This window comes from Delphinapterus leucas, chromosome 5, assembly GCF_059928025.1.
Source record: "Delphinapterus leucas isolate spDelLeu-1000000601 "Yukka" chromosome 5, BTC_Dleu_Yukka2, whole genome shotgun sequence".
NCBI classification, from domain to species: Eukaryota; Metazoa; Chordata; class Mammalia; order Artiodactyla; family Monodontidae; genus Delphinapterus; species Delphinapterus leucas.
The window spans coordinates 86799861-86818172 of NC_143133.1; the positions used below are offsets into that span (position 1 = coordinate 86799861).

General features: G+C 40.3%; 1 protein-coding gene across 15 annotated transcripts in view; it reads left to right on the plus strand.

Annotated features, from left to right (window-relative positions):
- SLC4A4 (solute carrier family 4 member 4) overlaps positions 1-18312 on the plus strand; it is a 350242-nt gene that overhangs the window by 27045 nt on the left and 304885 nt on the right. The gene's annotated exons all lie outside the window — the stretch shown is intronic.

Below are 18312 nucleotides of genomic sequence, written 5' to 3' on the forward strand. Positions count from 1 at the left end.
GTTTCAGGTGTATAACATAGTGATTCAATATTTTTATAGATTATACTCCGTTTAAAGTTATTATAAAATTTTGGCTATATTCCCTGGGCTGTACAATATATCTTTGTAGCTTATTTATTTTATACATAGTAGTTTGTACCTCATAATCCCCTACCCATATTTTACCCCTCCCCCCTTCCTTCTTCCCACTGATAACCACTAGTTTGTTCTCTATATTCTGTGAGTCTGTTTTTGTTTTGTTATATTCATTCGGTTTTTTTTTTGTTTTTTTTTTTTGCGGTACGCGGGCCTCTCACTGTTGTGGCCTTTCCCGTTGCGGAGCACAGGCTCCGGACGCGCAGGCCCAACGGCCATGGCTCACGGGCCCAGCCGCTCCACGGCATGTGGGATCCTCCCGGACCTGGGCACGAACCCATGTCCCCTGCATCGGCAGGCGGACTCTCAACCACTGCGCCACCAGGGAAGCCCCCTATTCATTTGTTTTATTCTTTAGATTCCACATATAAGTGATAACATACAGTACTTGTCTTTCTCTGCCTGGCTTATTCACTAAGCATAATAGCCTCCAGGTCCATCTATGTTGTTGCAAATGGCAGAATTTCATTCCATTCTTTTCATGGCTTAGTAATAGTCCAGTGTGTGTGTGTGTGTGTGTGTGTGTGTGTGTGTGTGTGTGTATATATAACATCTTCTTTATCCATTCATCTGTTGATGGACACTTAGATTCCTTCCATATCTTGGCTCTTGTAAATAATGCTGCTAAGAACATTGGTGTGTGTGTATATTTTCAGATTAGTGTTTTCATTTTCTTCAGATATATACCCAGGAGTGGGATTGCTGGATCATATTTTTGGTAGTCCTATTTTTAGTTTTTTGAGGAACTTCCATACTGTTTTCCATAGTGGCTGCATCATTTGACATTCCCACCAACAATAAATGTACTAGGGTTCCCTTTTCTCCACATTCTTGACAGTATTTGTTGTTTGTAGACTTTCTGATGACAGCCATTCTGACAGGTGTGAGGTGATACCTCACTGTGCTTTTGATTTGCATTTCTCTAATAATTAGTGATGTTGAGCATCTCTTCATGTACCTGTTGGCCATTTGTATATCTTCTTTGGAAGAATGTCTGTTTAGGTCTTCCGCTCATTTTTTAATTGTATAAAAAGTCATTACTAATTTTTTTTTAGAGAAACTGTGAGAGTGGAATAAGGTTGGGAGAATCAGAATTGGACAAGAGATACCACTTTAGATTTGCCCAGACGTCAAAGTTTCTTTCCTTAAGTAGACTAATCCTTACTGAGAGTGAATAAGATGTTTCCTCTAATGCATGGGCCATCAGAGCCAATGACAAAACAGTGCAAATCAATAGTGTAATGAAGCAATAAATGATTTGGCTACTAGCAAAATGGCATCTGTATAGGTTACCAGGTAGTTTTTATCTGTAGGTACTTATTTTTTGCTTGCCTTTCAAAGCAAAAATGATTCTGTGAATGTAACAGAAACAGGCAACTCTCAGCTGGTCATCACTTCCATTTGGCACGAGAGCCATCACTTGTACTTAGCTGGCCTTGCCTGGTGTTGACTCTTGGTTTTACAGAACCATAAGCACAGGCAGGAAGACTTACAAAACACACTCAGAGGTCTCCATCAAGGCTGGAATGTGGTAGTGACAGTCTGACTTGCACTGTTTTTGGCTCTTCCTTTTCAGCTTGGCTGCAGCTAGTAAGCTGGGAGGATTGTAAAAGTTAAAACAAATGCAGATTGGAGAGAAAGTCATCTTAACTTCTAAGACTCTTCTTGGCAAAGGGAATTGTCTTCTGATATTTAAATGAAGAGATAATTCTTCCTTTTTAACTAGTGATTTGTGAAATTGATTCAAGTTGGTAAAAGTTCACAAGCAAGTCCCAAGTCTCCAGAAAGGGAATGTTATGACACAGAGCAGATCTTTAAGAACTGATTGGTGTTTTACTTTGGTTTGTAGCTGTCATGTGTTTATGCAGATAATTGATTTTTGAGATAAGGGGAAAAGCAAATGTAGAAAGTTGCCTTAGACAATATGTGTATGTAATTTCTTCTTGGAGTAGGTTTGTCTCAACTGATGGTAGTTAATTTATTTGTGTTTATCTATTAGTGATAACACTGATATTTATCCTCTAGTTTCAGTTATTTGTTTGATGACCTTTCTAACCAAATGCATGCTGCTTCCTACCCATTTTTGGAATGCTATCATTATATATGGTTATTTGAAGCTCAAAATGCATTTTTTCATAGAAAGTAATATTAGAATGATGGTGGGGTTCCATTCTACCCCACACAAGCCTATTTCACCCATTCTGTACCTGAAACAATACTTCCAGCACTATACTCTTATTAGTTATTTCAATACTGTTTAGCTGATAACCTGTATGGATTCCATCATTGTATGACCTTGACAACTGCTTACATCTTTAAGTCTCAATTTCATCGTCTATAAAATGGGGATGTTAATAGCACTTATTTCATAGACTGGTATTAAGTTTTAAACAATTCATACAATGCACTTATATTAGCTTTTATTATTATTACTATAATTTGGCCACATTTGCAGTAAATAGTTTTATGTGAGTTGGCTTTGGAACCTAACCAACAAATGTAATGTTATTTCTTGGGAAAAAATAGGTGTCCTGTGTTTGGCAAGAAGGGAATATGGTGTCACCAGGACATCCTTCTTTGCCTTTTCCCTTGTACGTCACCAGTGTCTAGCAGTAGAAGGGACTGTGGTGGTTTTGGGGTACTTTTTGTTCTTCCAGGATCTCAAAGATAGCTCACTGTCTTGTGCATAGACATCATATATTTGTATATACAGGCAGTCCTGACTTTCCTAGCTTCAGCTTTGATACAGACTGCGCTTTAGTATATAAGACGGGCTCCGCCTCGCCCCGCCCCCACCCCGTAATTGACCTTTCACACTGTGCTTGTGTTTCTTTGCACGTCAGCGAGGAGCTGGAGGGACATTTGCGGTGAATTTGCAGTGCATTGCACACGGCCCGCGGGTTCTGTGTTGTCGGCGTCACCAGGTATATTTGCACCTCAGTCAGTGTTTGTTGCTGCAGATATATGAATACTTTTGCATTTTACCATGCAGCTTTACATAGATGAGGGGAAAAATTAAAAATGCTGATGCTACTAAACATACATACCATAAACTTCATTTCGTTTTGACTAAGATGGAAAGGGTTGGACACGCCGGAGTCAATCCAGTACTCGCTGGATGAGAGCCTATGGATTAAGGTGTGAAGGAAAAGAAAACACACATTGAAATCCTTCCTATGCATTTTTATTTATTATGCCTAAAATGAGGGACATGAGTCTGGGCGTTAGAGTTTTTTAATCTTTGGGAACGGAACCATCTTTATAACGTGAATATATTTGTTATAATTTTATATTAATACATGTTTTCTGGAATGCACTGGGCATAGAAGAAGGGAGGCTTATACAGGATAGTTTGGAACTATTTATTATTTATTTAAAAATTTTTTATTTTAATATCACAAAGTAATTTTATTAAGGTTTTATGGAAAGGTCACTATTGGGTTTCTTTAATACTAAAATCTATCTCAGCATACAGAAATCGCCCATGAGCCTGAAATATTAGTTCAAGGCTAAGTTTATTAAGGTTTTGGCATGACTCAATATTAACTTTCTCCAAACATGACAACCATTTTCAAATCAGATAAGCTGTAGGATATAAAACTGTGGCTCATAACAATAAAATCAGGAAAATGGCATCATTGCATATTAGTTCTTAGGGATTAACTTTAAATATACTCTAAAATTGTGAGGAAGCTTATCAAAACAGTTCATTCTGTATTGGCATTTTCAGTTCACAAAGGATCATACAGAAACATGGTTAAGGTCTGTGTAGCATGCTTCAAAGCAAACTGATATTTTTAAGACAAATTCTAATTCAAGTGCCAATACTGACTTTAGCATCACAATCCTTTCTGTCTCCTAATACCTTCATTTAGGAGTTGAGTGATGAGTAAACAGAGAAATGTCTGGTCTCTCTGTACCTGCGTCTGCTGAATCTGCTATCTTAAGTTTTCAAACTCACATATTCCAGCAAAGGTGTAAAGTTTACCTGATATAATCAATAGCAAAAACCTGTTATTAGGCAATGTATGACATTACTGTTGTTTTTTTTTAACATCTTTATTGGAGTATAATTGCTTTACAGTGGTATGTTAGTTTTAGCTGTATAACAATATGAATCAGCTATACATAAACATATATCCCCATATCTCCTCCCTCTTGTGTCTCCCTCCCACCCTCCCTATCCCACCCCTCTAGGTAGACACAAGGTGCCGAGCTGATCTCCCTGTGCTATGAGGCTGCTTCCCACTAGCTATCCATTTTACATTTGGTAGTGTATATACATCCATGCCACGCTCTCACTTCGTCCCAGCTTATGCTTTTTTTTATTTTTACATTCCATATATATGTGTTAGCATACAGTATTTGTTTTTCTCTTTCTGACTTACTTCACTCTGTATGGCAGACTCTGGGTCCATCCACCTCACTACAAATAACTCAATTTCGTTCCTTTTTATGGCTGAGTAATATTTCATTGTATATATGTGCCACATCTTCTTTATCCATTCATCTGTCAGTGGACACTTAGGTTGCTTCCATGTCCTGGCTATTGTAAATAGAGCTGCAATGAACATTGCAGTACATGACTCTTTTTGAATTATGGTTTTCTCAGGGTATATGCCCAGGAGTGGCATTGCTGGGTCATATGGTAGTTCTATTTGTAGTTTTTTAAGGCACCTGCATCTGTTCTCCATAGTGGCTGTATCAATTCACATTCCCACCAACAGTACAAGAAGGTTCCCTTTTCTTCACACCCTCTCCAGCATTTATTGTTTGTAGATTTTTTGATGATGGCCATTCTGACCTGTGTGAGGTGATACCTCATTGTAGTTTTGACTTGCATTTCTCTGATGATTCGTGATGTTGAGCATCCTTTCATGTGTTTGTTGGCAATCTGTATATCTTCTTTGGAGAAATGTCTATTTAGGTCTTCTGCCAATTTTCGGATTGGGTTATTTGTTTTTTTGATATTGAGCTGCATGAGCTTGTAAATTTTGGAGATTAATCCATTTTCAGTCGCTTCATTTGCAAATATTTTCTCCCATTCTGAGGGTTGTCTTTTGGTCTTGTTTATGGTTTCCTTTGCTGTGCAAAAGCTTTTAAGTTTAATTAGTCCCATTTGTTTATTTTTGTTTTTATTTCCATTTGTCTAGGAGGTGGGTCAAAAAGGATCTTGCTGTGATTTATGTCATTGAGTGTTCTGCCTATGTTTTCCTCTAAGAGTTTGATAGTGTCTGGCCTTACATTTAGGTCTTTAATCCATTTTGAGTTTATTTTTATGTATGGTGTTAGGGAGTGTTCTAATTTCATTCTTTTACATGTAGCTGTCCAGTTTTCCCAGCACCACTATTGAAGAGGCTGTCTTTTCTCCATTGTATATTCTTGCCCCCTTTATCAAAGATAAGGTGACCATATGTGTGTGGGTTTATCTCTGGGCTTTCTTTCCTGTTCCATTGATCTATATTTCGGTTTCTGTGCCAGTACCTTACTGTATTGATTACTGTAGCTTTGTAGTATAGTTTGAAGTCCAGGAGCCTGATTCCTCCAGCTCTGTTTTTCTTTCTCAAGATTGCTTTGGCTATTCGGGGCCTTTTGTGTTTCCATACAAATTGTGAAATTTTTTGTTCTAGTTCTGTGAAAAATGCCATTGGTAGTTTGATAGGGGTTTCATTGAATCTGTAGATTGCTTTGGATAGTATATTCATTTACACAATGTTGACTCTTCCAGTCCAAGAACATGGTATATCTCTCCATCTGTTTGTATCATCTTTAATTTCTTTCATCAGCGTCTTATAGTTTTCTGCATATAGGTCTTTTGTCTCCTAGGGTAGGTTTATTCCTAGGCATTTTATTCTTTTTGTTGCAGTGGTAAATGGGAGTGTTTCCTTAATTTCTCTTTCAGACTTTTCATCATTACTGTATAAGAATGCAAGAGATTTCTGTGCATTAATTTTGTATTCGGTTACTTTACCAAATGCATTGATTAGCTCTAGTAGTTTTCTGGTAACATCTTTGGGATTCTCTCTATATAGTATCATGTCATCTGCAAGCAGTGACAATTTTACTTCTTCTTTTCCGATTTGGATTTCTTTTATTTCTTTTTCTTCTCTGATTGCTGTGGCTAAAACTTCCAAAATTGTGTTGAAGAATAGTGGTGAGAATGGGCAGCCTTGTCTTGTTCCTGATCTTAGAGGAAATGCTTTCTGTGTTTCACCATTGAGAATGATGTTTGCTGTGGCTTTGTCATATATGGCCCTTAGTATGTTGCGGTAGGTTCCCTCTATGCCTACTTTCTCAAGGGTTTTTATCATAAATGGGTGTTGAATTTTGTCAAAAGCTTTTTCTGCATCTGTTGAGGTGATCATATGGCTTTTGTCATTCAGTTTGTTAGTATGGTGTATCACATTGATTGATTTGGGTATACTGAAGAATCCTTGCATTCCTGGGATAAACCCCACTTGACCATGGCGTATGATCCTTTTAATGTTCTGTTGGATTCTGTTTGCTAGTATTTTGTTGAGGATTTTTGCATCTGTGTTCATCAGTGATAATGGCCTGTAGTTTTCTTTTTTGTGACATCTTTGTCTGGTTTTGGTATCAGGGTGATGGTGGCCTCATAGGATGAGTTTGGGAGTGTTCCTCCCTCTGCTGTATTTTGGAAGAGTTTGAGAAGGATAGGTGTAAGCTCTTCTCTAAATGTTTGATTAGAATTTGCCTGTGAAGCCATCTGGTCCTGGGCTTTTGTTTGTTGGAAGATTTTTTTTTTTTTTTTGTGGTACGTGGGCCTCTCACTGTTGTGGCCTCTCCCGTTGCGGAGCACAGGCTCCGGACACTCAGGCTCAGCGGCCATGGCTCACAGGCCCAGCCAGTCCGCGGCATGTGGGATCTTCCCAGACCGGGGCACGAACCCGTGTCCCCTGCATTGGCAGGCGGACTCTCAACCACTGTGCCACCAGGGAAGCCCCTGTTGGAAGATTTTAATCACAGTTTCAATTTCAGTGCTTGTGATTGGTCTGTTCATATTTTCTATTTCTTCCTGGTTCAGTCTTGGAAGGTTGTGCATTTCTAAGAATTTGTCCATTTCTTCCAGCTTGTCCATTTTATTGGCATAGAGTTGCTTGTAGTAATCTCTCACGATCCTTTGTATTTCTGCAGTGTCAGTTGTTACTTCTCCTTTTTCATTTCTAATTCTATTGATTTGAGTCTTCTCCCTTTTTTTCTTGATGAGTCTGGCTAGTGTTTTATCAATTTTGTTTATCTTCTCCAAGAACCAGCTCTTAGTTTTATTGACCTTTGCTATTGTTTCCTTCATTTCTTTTTCATTTATTTCTGATCTGATCTTTATGATTTCTTTCCTTTTGCTGACTTTGGGGGTTTTTTGGTTCTTCTTTCTCTAATTGCTTTAGGTGTAAGATTAGGTTTTTTATTTGAGATGTTTCTTGAGGTAGGATTGTATTGTTATAAACTTCCCTCTTAGAACTGCTTTTGCTGCATCCCATAGGTTTTGTGTCATCATGTTTTCATTGTCATTTGTTTCTAGGTATTTTTTGATTTCCTCTTTGATTTCTTCAGTGATCTCTTGGTTATTTAGTAGTGTACTGTTTAGCCTCCATGTGTTTGTATTTTTCACAGACTTTTTCATGTAATTGATATCTAGTATCATAGCGTTGTGGTTGGAAAAGATATTTGATACGACTTCAATTTTCTTAAATTTACCAAGGCTTGATTTGTGACCCAAGATATGATCTATCCTGGAGAATGTTCCATGAGCACTTGAGGAGAATGTGTATTCTGTTGTTTTTGGATGGAATGTCCTATAAATACCAATTAAGTCCATCTTGTTTAATGTATCATTTAAAGCTTGTGTTTCCTTATTTATTTTCATTTTGGATGATCTGTCCATTGCTGAAAGTGGGGTGTTAAAGTTCCCTAGTCTGATTGTGTTACTGTCAATTTCCCCTTTTATAGCTGTTAGCATTTGCCTTATGTATTGAGGTGCTCCTGTTTGGTGCATAAATATTTACAATTGTTATATCTTCTTCTTGGATTGATCCCTTGATCATTATATAGTGTCCTTCTTTGTCTCTTGTAATAGTCTTTATTTTAAATTGTATTTTGTCTGATATGAGAATTGCTACTCCAGCTTTCTTTTGATTTCCTTTTGCATGGAATATCTTTATCCATCCCCTCACTTTCAGTCTGTATGTGTCCCTAGGTCTGAAGTGAGTGTCTTGTAGACAGCATATATACGGGTCTTGTTTTTGTAACCATTCAGCCAGTCTACGTCTTTTATTGGAAGCATTGAATCCATTTACATTTAAGTTAGTTATCGATATATATTTTCCTATTACCATTTTCTTAATTGTTTTGGGTTTGTTACTGTGGATGTTTTCCTTCTCTTGTGTTTCCTGCCTGGAGAAATTCCTTTAGCATTTGTTGTAAAGCTGGTTTGGTGGTGCTGAATTCTCTCAGCTTTTGCTTGTCTGTAAAAGTTTTAATTTCTCCGTCAAATCTGAATGAGATCCTTGCTGGTAAAGTAATCTTGGTTGTAGGTTTTCCCCTTTCATCACTTTAAATATGTCCTGCCACTCCCTTCTGGCTTGTAGAGTTTCTGCTGAAAAATCAGCTGTTAACGTTATGGGGATTCCCTTGTACGTTATTTGTTGCTCTTCCCTTGCTGCTTTAATATGTTTTCTTTACATTTAATTTTTGTTAGTTTGATTAATATGTGTCTTGACGTGTTTCTCCTTGGATTTATCATGTATGGGACTCTCTGTGTTTCCTGGACTTGATTGACTATTTCCTTTCCTATATTAGGGAAGTTTTCAACTATAATCTCTTCAAATGTTTTCTCAGTCCCTTTTATTTTTCTCTTCTTCTTCTGGGACACCTATAATTCAAATGTTGGTGCGTTTAATGTTGTCCCAGAGGTCTTTGAGACTGTCCTCAATTCTTTTCATTCTTTTTTCTGCTCTGTGGTAGTTATTTCCACTGTTTTATCTTCCAGATCACTTATCCGTTCTTCTGCTCCAGTTATTCTGCTATTGATTCCTTCTAGAGAATTTTAAATTTCATTTATTGTGTTGTTCATCAGTTTGTTTGTTCTTTAGTTCTTCTAGGTCCTTGTTAAATGTTTCTTGTATTTTCTCCATTCTATTTCCAAGATTTTGGATATCTTTACTATCATTACTCTGAATTCTTTTTAAGGTAGACTGCCTATTTCCTCTTCATTTGTTTGGTCCGGTAGGTTTTTACGTTGCTCCTTTATCTGCTGTGTGTTTCTCTGTCTTCTCATTTTGCTTAACTTACTGTGTTTGGGGTCTCCTTTTTGCAGGCTGCAGGTTTGTAGTTCCAATTGTTTTTGGTGTCTGCCCCCAGTGGCTAAGGTTGGTTCGGTGAGTTGTGTAGGCTTCCTGGTGGAGGGGACTGGTGCCTGTGTTCTGGTGGATGAGGCTGGATCTTGTCTTTCTGGTGGGCAGGACCACGTCTGGTGGTGTGTTTTGGGGTGTCTGTGACCTTATTATGATTTTAGGCAGCCTCTCTGCTAATGGGTGGGGTTGTGTTCCTGTCTTGCTAGTTGTTTGGCATAGGGTGTCCTGCACTGTAGCTTGCTGGTCGTTGAGTGGAGCTGGGTCTTAGCGTTGAGATGGAGATCTGTGTGAGAGCTTTTGCCGTTTGATATTACATGGGTCCAGGAGGTCTCTGGTAGACCGATGTCCTGGACTTGGCTCTCCCACCTCAGAGGCTCAGGCTTGACACCTGGCCGGAGCACCAAGACCCTGTCAGCCACACAGCAGATGGCTGGGGACTGACTGAAGGTGAGGTCCACTTAGTCAAATCACAGCACTGTCCTCTGTCACTTTGCCTGGAGCTGCTGTCGGGGATGCGGCCATGGCCGCCGCCTGGAGACACAGTTGGTGCACGTGTGGATGTGCACACGTGCGCGCACCTGTGTGTTTGTGTGTTTGTATGTGTGTGTGTGTGAGCTCTTGTTTACGGTGCGGCTCACTAACTGCTCCCGGCGCCACCAACCCCTTCCCCCCAGAAGGTGTTGGCCACCTGGAATTTTTTAAAAAGCTTTTTATTTTGGAATATTTCAAACGTGAACAAAAGAGGAGAGAATTGTACAGGAACTCCCATCTACCATTATGCAGCTTCAACAATTCCCGATATGTTGCCAATCTTGTCTCACACACCCCCAGCTTTTTTTTTGGCTGGAAGATTTTAAAGCGAGTCCTACATTGTGTTATTTTACCAATTAATAAAATATTTCTAAGAAATAAATACATTAAAAAAAACCCAATACTATTATCATACCTAATAGAAATTAACAGTAATTTGTTAGTATCATCTAATACTCAATTAAATATTCAAGCTTCCTTAATTGTCCCCCCTATTTTTTTAAAACCAGTTGATTTGTTCAAATCAGGATCTCAACCTGCATTTTGCATTTGATAGTTATATCTGGTAGGTTTCTTTTTAATCTACCAGAGTTAAAGAGGGTGTTTTTAAGCTAGGGAGTACCATGCTTCTGTGGGGTGGCCCATTCCTTGCTAAGAAGCCACTAGAGCCATACAAGTATTTCTTCCATCATTAGACAAGGGATGACAAGCTGAGTGCATTTTTCCTAAAATACAATAGATGTAACTAAGGAATTTGCAATCTTTCCATGTCCTTTGTGTTCTTACAAGATTAATCCAGAAAATTTACTGTTAAAAACAACTTTAAACATATTCCTTTATTATTTAAAGCATAGATTTGAGTCATGGGTGTTAAAAAGCCACCAAAAAATCCATTCCACATTATTCTCTTGATACCTATGTGTTAGTCATCTGCTTTGGCATCTTCTAACACTGAGAGCTGCCATCCCTGGGGCAAATTTAAGTAGGTGAGGATTCAGGTGGCAACTACATAAGTCATGAACTTCAAGGCTAGTTTGGCAGAAGTTAATAATGAGTATATGAATAAGTTAATGCAGATTGGCCTTAGTTCAGAGGACTGACATGAGGCGGAAGTCAGTGTGTAGGTGCTAAACGGGGGGGGGGGGTAAAGTCTTCTAAGGTGGGTTGGTCCGCCCCTTGATCTGCACACAGAGGACTGAAGCCGGCTCCGGCCTGGCTGCTGTAGGAAGCTGCCCCAGCAGACCCTGCCTGTACCTTCTGTGCTGTGGCCCTTGGAAGACCTTCTGAGTAGAAGTAGGCTCCGGGGAGGACCTTAATGGAAATGTTTATATAATGACAAAGATTTAAAAAGTAAAGAAGACTGTAAGCTTGAGGAAATATTATGGCTGCTCAGAAACCCGCAGTGGTTTCTAGTTGCTCAGAGTAAATGTCAAAGACCTTTGAATAGCCTCCCAGGCCATGCAGCCTGCCCCTCCTTTAGTTTGACCTTTCTGGACTTATCTCCTATCCTACACTGCTCTAGCCACTGGGAGTCACTCTGCTCCCACCCCATCCCACCAGCACTCCTTAAATCTCTTCCTTGCTTACATTTTTCCGTAGCAGTATCACCCCCTAACATATTATACAATTTACTTTTGGATTTTGTTGATTGTATGTTTTTCCACTATGGATTTATCCTTAGTGCCTAGAATAAGGCCTATTCATAGTAGCCACTCAATAAATTGGTTAACTGAATGAGTAGAGAAGTTAAACATTGGAAAATTTGATCACAAGTATATACACTGAGAGATTTCTTGAGGAAAATGAAGGATAAACTTTGAAAAGTATTGTGGAAAGAGACATTGGTAAGGGAAAATAGACTAGAGAAGTATCTTCATGAAACAGTGAACTGTGCTTATAAAGTTTATGAGATAAAGTCGGTTTTCTGCTTAATGGTAGAGTCCGTATCATGAGCGATGTACTCTTCTGACTTTGGTACAGTAGATCCTTGGCCTGTGTGAACCTGACAATTGTGATTTCGGCTATTTGTGGGGAGCCCTGAAGGGTCATACCATGTAGTCATTTGTGCTTTATAGAGACATTAGTGGTGACCCCCTGTGCCACTGGTGAGCCCAGTCTGAGCCTGGTGGATGGCCCACCCCCTGCACTGCCTGTCATCCTGGTAGCCTTTTTTTCCTTGGGAATTCAGAAACTCGTATAGTTACACTTGACCACACATTATATCAGAAATTGTATGTTACGGTGATATTTGTGAATTTGAGCATTTGCAAAACAGGGTTGGGGAGGAGTTTTATGAATGTCAAGGGTCTGTATACTCTGTAGGTGTTCTGGTGAGTCTGCTCTTTCACCAAAGGTCTGTTTAAATTTGTGATCCTGGGTTCCTAAAGAGTTTGGAACAGATCAATCAAAGTAGCTAAAGGGAGGCAGCATGACATGTAGTGGTTAAGAGTACAGACCTATAGATCTAGGCCACCTGGGTTTCAATCCTGACTTCGACAGTTATTAGCTGTGTGACTTCGGGTAAGTAACTAAATCTCGCTGTGCCTCAGAGATGTTGATGATAAAAATGGTACATACCTCATTAGATTATTGTGAGAATGAAATGAGCTGATGATATTTGTAAAGCAGTTACAGCAGTGGCTGGCACATAGTAAGCTTAACCTAAGTGTTTGCTGAATAAAAATAAAGACATTTATTTGGGAAGCCTGTTAGAGGATACTTCAACCTCTGGCCCATAGATACACCAAGATAGGGAAAGAGGTGAGTGTAAGTGATATAATTTGAAGTTATAGGAAGGCATACTGAAGTTAAGTAACATGAAAAAAAATTCTTGAAGGTAATCCCTGATGGACATCGGTTGGTTAATTTTGAAGGAGTATGAGAGAGTGGTTAAGTTAAACTTCCTGCCTGGTCTTCTTGTCACACTTGCTGTGTGATGTTGGGCAAATTATTAACTTCAAATTACAACTGTAAATGGGTATGTTAAAAGTATTTACCTTATGGGGTTGTCATGAGGATTGAATCAAACAAGCATTGTAAAGTGCTTAGCACAATACCTGGAATGTAGAAAATGTTTTAAACATGGGACTTTTAAGGAATTAATCGATGATGAGAATCCCTACTCTCAGTCCCTACATTGTTACAGGTATTGAAGTCCTTTAGCTAAAACCTTCATCCCTGTCTTATTATTAAGCCAGCTGGGCAAAATTTTACAGCATCATGAATGAAATAATGCGTGCATGGTGCTTAACACATTGCCTGGCATGTAGCAAGAGCTCAATAAAATGCCAGGAGCCTTGTCCTTGCCAGCAGATGTGGTGGTTCAAGATGGAAGATGTGAATGGTGTGGCTGCCACTTTGGGTAGGGTTGGGAAGGGAAGGCTGCTTTCTCCATTGTTAGCTCTGGGTGTCAGAGGTGGGATCTCAGGAGCTGTACCTGCGCAGATGCCATCCAGCTGACTCCCAGCACTGTGTCCTGGAACAAATACCTACTCTGGAGTCCCCATCCACCTACCAACCTGGATGTGACCTGAGGTCACTGTAGAAGCCACAATGAATGTATGCAAAGTCACAGACTCAAATGAGAAGTATGAATTAACTCTGGATATCCGGGCTATCCCTGTACTAATTACTACAGACAATTAACATTAACTATGTATAAATTTAAAGTTAGGCTGCAATTTCCAGAGCTCAAAGTTTATGTTGACATTTCAAATCCTAATTTCCTTTTGCAGGTAGTTGCTATCCAGCTTCTGTATTGGTTTACCTAAACACATTACAGAGTTTTATTTGTCCAGTTTCAGGCCTGAGGAACAAAATTGAGCTTTCTCATAGCTTCTCATGCTTCTTCTGGATTTTTTTAAAATTAATTTATTTTTTAAAATTTATTTATTTATTTTTGGCTGCATTGGGTCTTCGTTGCTGCGCGTGGGCTTTCTCTAGTTGCGGCGAGCAGGGGCTATTCTTTGTTGTGGTGTGCGGGCTTCTCATTGTGGTGTCTTCTCTTGTTGCGGAACACAGGCTCTAGGCACGCGGGCTTCAGCAATTGTGGCTCACAGGCTCTAGAGCACAGGCTCAGTAGTTGTGGTGCACAGGCTTAGTTGCTTCACGGCATGTGGGATCTTTCCGGACCAGGGCTCGAACCCATGTCCTCTGCTTTGGCAGGCAGATTCTTAACCACTGCGCCACCAGGGAAGCCCTCTTCTGGATTTTTAAAGCAGTATAAGCTGTGATTTAAGTTCATTCATTCATATAGTCGTTAAGCACATATTTACTTAGAACCTACTATGTGACAGATCTAGGTACCTCTTAAGTTTTTAGTTTTAAGCAGACAAGGGGAAATTCTCATTTGAACTTAATTCTGCATATCACAGTGCAGTTACGGTCTGTGTGAAAGGTTAAGTTCTAAAGTTAGGCAATAAGGAAAAAATTAGATAGTTAAGATTATTCTTTAAAAAATCACTTAATTCATCCATAGACGTAACATTTTTCAAGGGATACAACATAGCCATTTCCCCCTCTGACTTTGGAGCAAATCAGTGTTTTGACAAGTAATTGAAAGTTAGCTTGTGTATGGGGTTCATGTTTGAAAACTACATATAGGGTCTTTACACTTAGAGATGCACTTAGTACCAAACATGTATGTACCCTCACTGTACCCCTTCCTCAAATGGTTGATTGATCAATCCATTCATTCATCAACATTTGATGAGTACTTACTATGTGTAGCGCCTATGCTTGACCCTGGAGGTAGAAAGGCTCTAGAAAGATGATACTTGCTCTCAAAGACCTCATGCGGTGGTGGGGACAACTGCCATGATGTGTCCAAGGACAGTCGCTTGAGGTTAAATAAATGATAGTGCAGTGTTGTACCTGCTGCGTGAGAAGCAGACACGTTCAAGGAGCCAATGGAGAACAGAGGAAGGAGCATGGCTCTTCTTGGGGAAGGGTGTGTTTGAGAGTGTAGAGAGCATTCTAGAGAGTTGGATCTTGAAGAATGGGTTAACTAGGATGACATGGTATTTAGAGGAAACAGCATGTACACGAAGGTATGGTAGCCTGTTCAGGGAATGGAATGGCGTGGAGAGTGGCCAGAGCTACGTGTGGAAGGGCTCATGATAAGCCTTAAATTCCATGTTGAGCAGTTTGGACTTCATCTTCAATGTAATGAATGATCTTTAAAAGAAGAATGATACCAGATTTGTTCTGTAGATGGATGGATAAGTGGGGAGTGAGTTCAGAGCCAGGAAGATCAGTTAGAAGCCATTGGTGGGCGGGCAGGTAGCATTCCAGCCCCGATACACTCACTTCTAAGCCTGGACATGTTGGCGCATGCGTTGCAGGATGGGTTTCCAGCTATAGATGTCCTTTCCCCCACTTTTACCCTGTGGGCCTCCCCTTCTTTCCTTTGCTCTGCCTTCTTTACTTGGCTGCTGGTTCCGTCTGGCTCTTGGCTGGAGGGCTGGCCGCAGGGAGGATTTGGGGGACAGGATGGATGTGCCCACTGCTTCCCTCCTGGCTCTCCCGTGGAGTAGCCCCAGCCTTCCAGTTCTCGCCTGAACTCTCTCTTAGGACCTTTCTGTTTTCATACCTGGGCCCTTGAAGAAGGGCAGTTGAAAGTTAAGAGTTGAGAAGGGAGCCTCCTTTTCCTGTTCCTAACAGTCAAAACTCTGAGAAAACTTTCGATGGGCAAAGTGCTGAATTTTTGATGTAGGAAGTCTGGTCAGAAGCAGAAGCATATGGATCGGAAGCAAGTGGATCAGCCCATTAAAAAAAATTAAAGGGTGTAAGGGTAAGTCAGGCGGATGTCCCAGGGGGTCAGGCAAGCCGTTCCCTTTTCAGCACTTAATACCCTCTCTACAATTTCTCCCTTCATCTGTCACCTCCCCTGAGCCTCCAGGCCCTTCCTCTCCCTTCATGCTGTCTCCATCCTGCTACTAGTTCTTTCCCTGTCCTTTATCGCTGAGCCTGCTCCAGCCTTTCAGAGCTCAGTCAGCAGTCTGAGGACAGTGCAGGAGACCTTGCCCCAACATGCAGAAGATGGGAGAGAGGAGTTTGATCCTTGGCCTTGAGGGGCAGTTTATTGCTGGTCTCCCCAGTTGACACTCCCGTGCATTTGCTTATGGGGACAGAACTAGGCCTTTGGGGTTGTAGGAGTGTTAATAACTCTACTATACTCTCTGGACCCATGGGACCTTAGATTTCGATTCAACTAAAATTAATTGAATATATTTACTCTGGGAACTTACTTACTTAATACCCTAAATCACTTATGAAGTGTTTTAGGGTCATTTTAAAGTACACTGAAGTGAGAGGTTAACTAACTTTCCCAAGGTTACACAGTTACTAAAGGGCACATCTGGGATTTGCACTCACTTTTACCTGATTCTGCATATGTGTAGATGGACCAGCTTCTGTAACTGGCCATCATATTAAATAAAGTTTCCAGGGGAAATTTTAAAAAGCAGATTTGAAATGACCTTTTCTAAATTGAAATTTTTATTGAAATAATTGTAGATTCACATGTATATTTGAGAAATAATACAGAGAGATCACTTGTATACTGCCAGTATTCCCCACCATTAACATTTTGCAAAACTTTAGTACAGTATCACGACCAGGATTTTGGCCCTGATATGATTCACTGATCACTTATGATCCACTTATTCAGATTTCCTCAGTTTTATTTGTAGTCATTTCTTTGTATGGGTGTATGTGTGTGTTTTCAGTTCTGTACAATTTTATCACCTATGTAGATTCGTGTATTTATCACCACAGGTAAGATACTGAACAGGACCAACTCAGCAAGGACCTTTCATGTTGCCCTTTTATAACTGTGAGCACCACCCGCTGCCATCTCTATACTCTGGTCACCACTAACCTGTCCTTCGCATCTAAAATTTTGTCATTTCAAAAATGTTGTATAAATGGAACCATACAGTATGTAACCTTTTGGGATTGGCCTTTTTCATAGCCTAATCTCTTGGAGATTCATTCAATTTACTTTTTTTTCACCAATAGTTTGTTTCTTTTTATTGCTAAGCAGTATTCCATGGTATGGATATACCAGTTGGTTTAACCATTCACCTGTTGAAAGACATCTGGGCTAATTACTAGTTTTTGGCTATTACAAATAAAGCTGCTCTGAACATTCATGTACAGGTTTCTGTGTGAACATAAGTTTTCACTTCTTTAGGATAAATGCCCAAGAGTGCAAGTGAACTTTTAATGCAGTTCATAAATCCAGAATTATGTTTGGCGTGATCCTGCTCTGGATTCCATTTTCACCTTTTATCCAGTCTGATTTCGTGTGGGGCTGTCACCCCTTTCTCCCTGACCTCGGGCCTGTGTACATTTCCAGACTGCTGAGGGCACTCCTGAACTCTGTGGAGGGGATTTGCTTTGCTTTGCTGCCGCCTGATCGCTGGGACTCGCCTCTGCCATTAGTCACGCTTGTCAGGTTTGCCACGTTGATGTTTCTTTCTCCCAGCACCTACGTCCAGAGCTCCAGGAGTCTCTACAGTTAAGCCCACACCCGCGTCCTTCTCCCTTCCTCCCTGCGGGAGTGGAAGGCCCTCTCAGCACCTGACGAGGTGAAGTTAGGAAGGAAACAGTTGCAGCTTTTCCTCCGCCCCTGCTGTCCACTTCCCTGTAGTGAACACGTGTTGCCGAGAGATGGCAGTGCTCTTTGCAGCCACTGGGATTGCTCTCCCCGGTCGCCTGTGCTTTGGAGAACCGATGTTGTTCTTTATATGTACGTTGAAAATGTGGACAGCAGATTTTCCAAAACAACAAAGGCACCAGTAAAACACTGTGTGGTTTACAAACTTTGAAAGAAAACATCACGTTGGCAAATAATGGGTGATGAAAACGGTTCCCCACTTCTTAGAGATGAGTTGAATAGGAAATAGAATTCGGGGATGTGTGTGTGAGGGTATAATTTTAGATGTCAGTACTGGTGGTTGCATTCTGTGTGGCTCCTGAAAAAGACCTGTGAAAATACGGATTTTTTTGCCTCCCATCTGATCTAAGACCAGCCAAGGAGCAAGGAGAGCCTGCATTTGAGCTCTGAGACTTGAGATGAACCCCTTTTAGTCCTCAAGGAAAGGCCCTTATGCACAGTGTAAATATAATTTTCACGACAGCAACAGCTAATACTAATAATACAACTCTTCACTTCCTGGTATTTGTCCACTCCCCTGCGTGCGTCACTTCGGTGTGTGCGGGCATGTGTGTAAACATTTGCTGTGCACAGGAAAGCTGTTGTAAAGTGAGA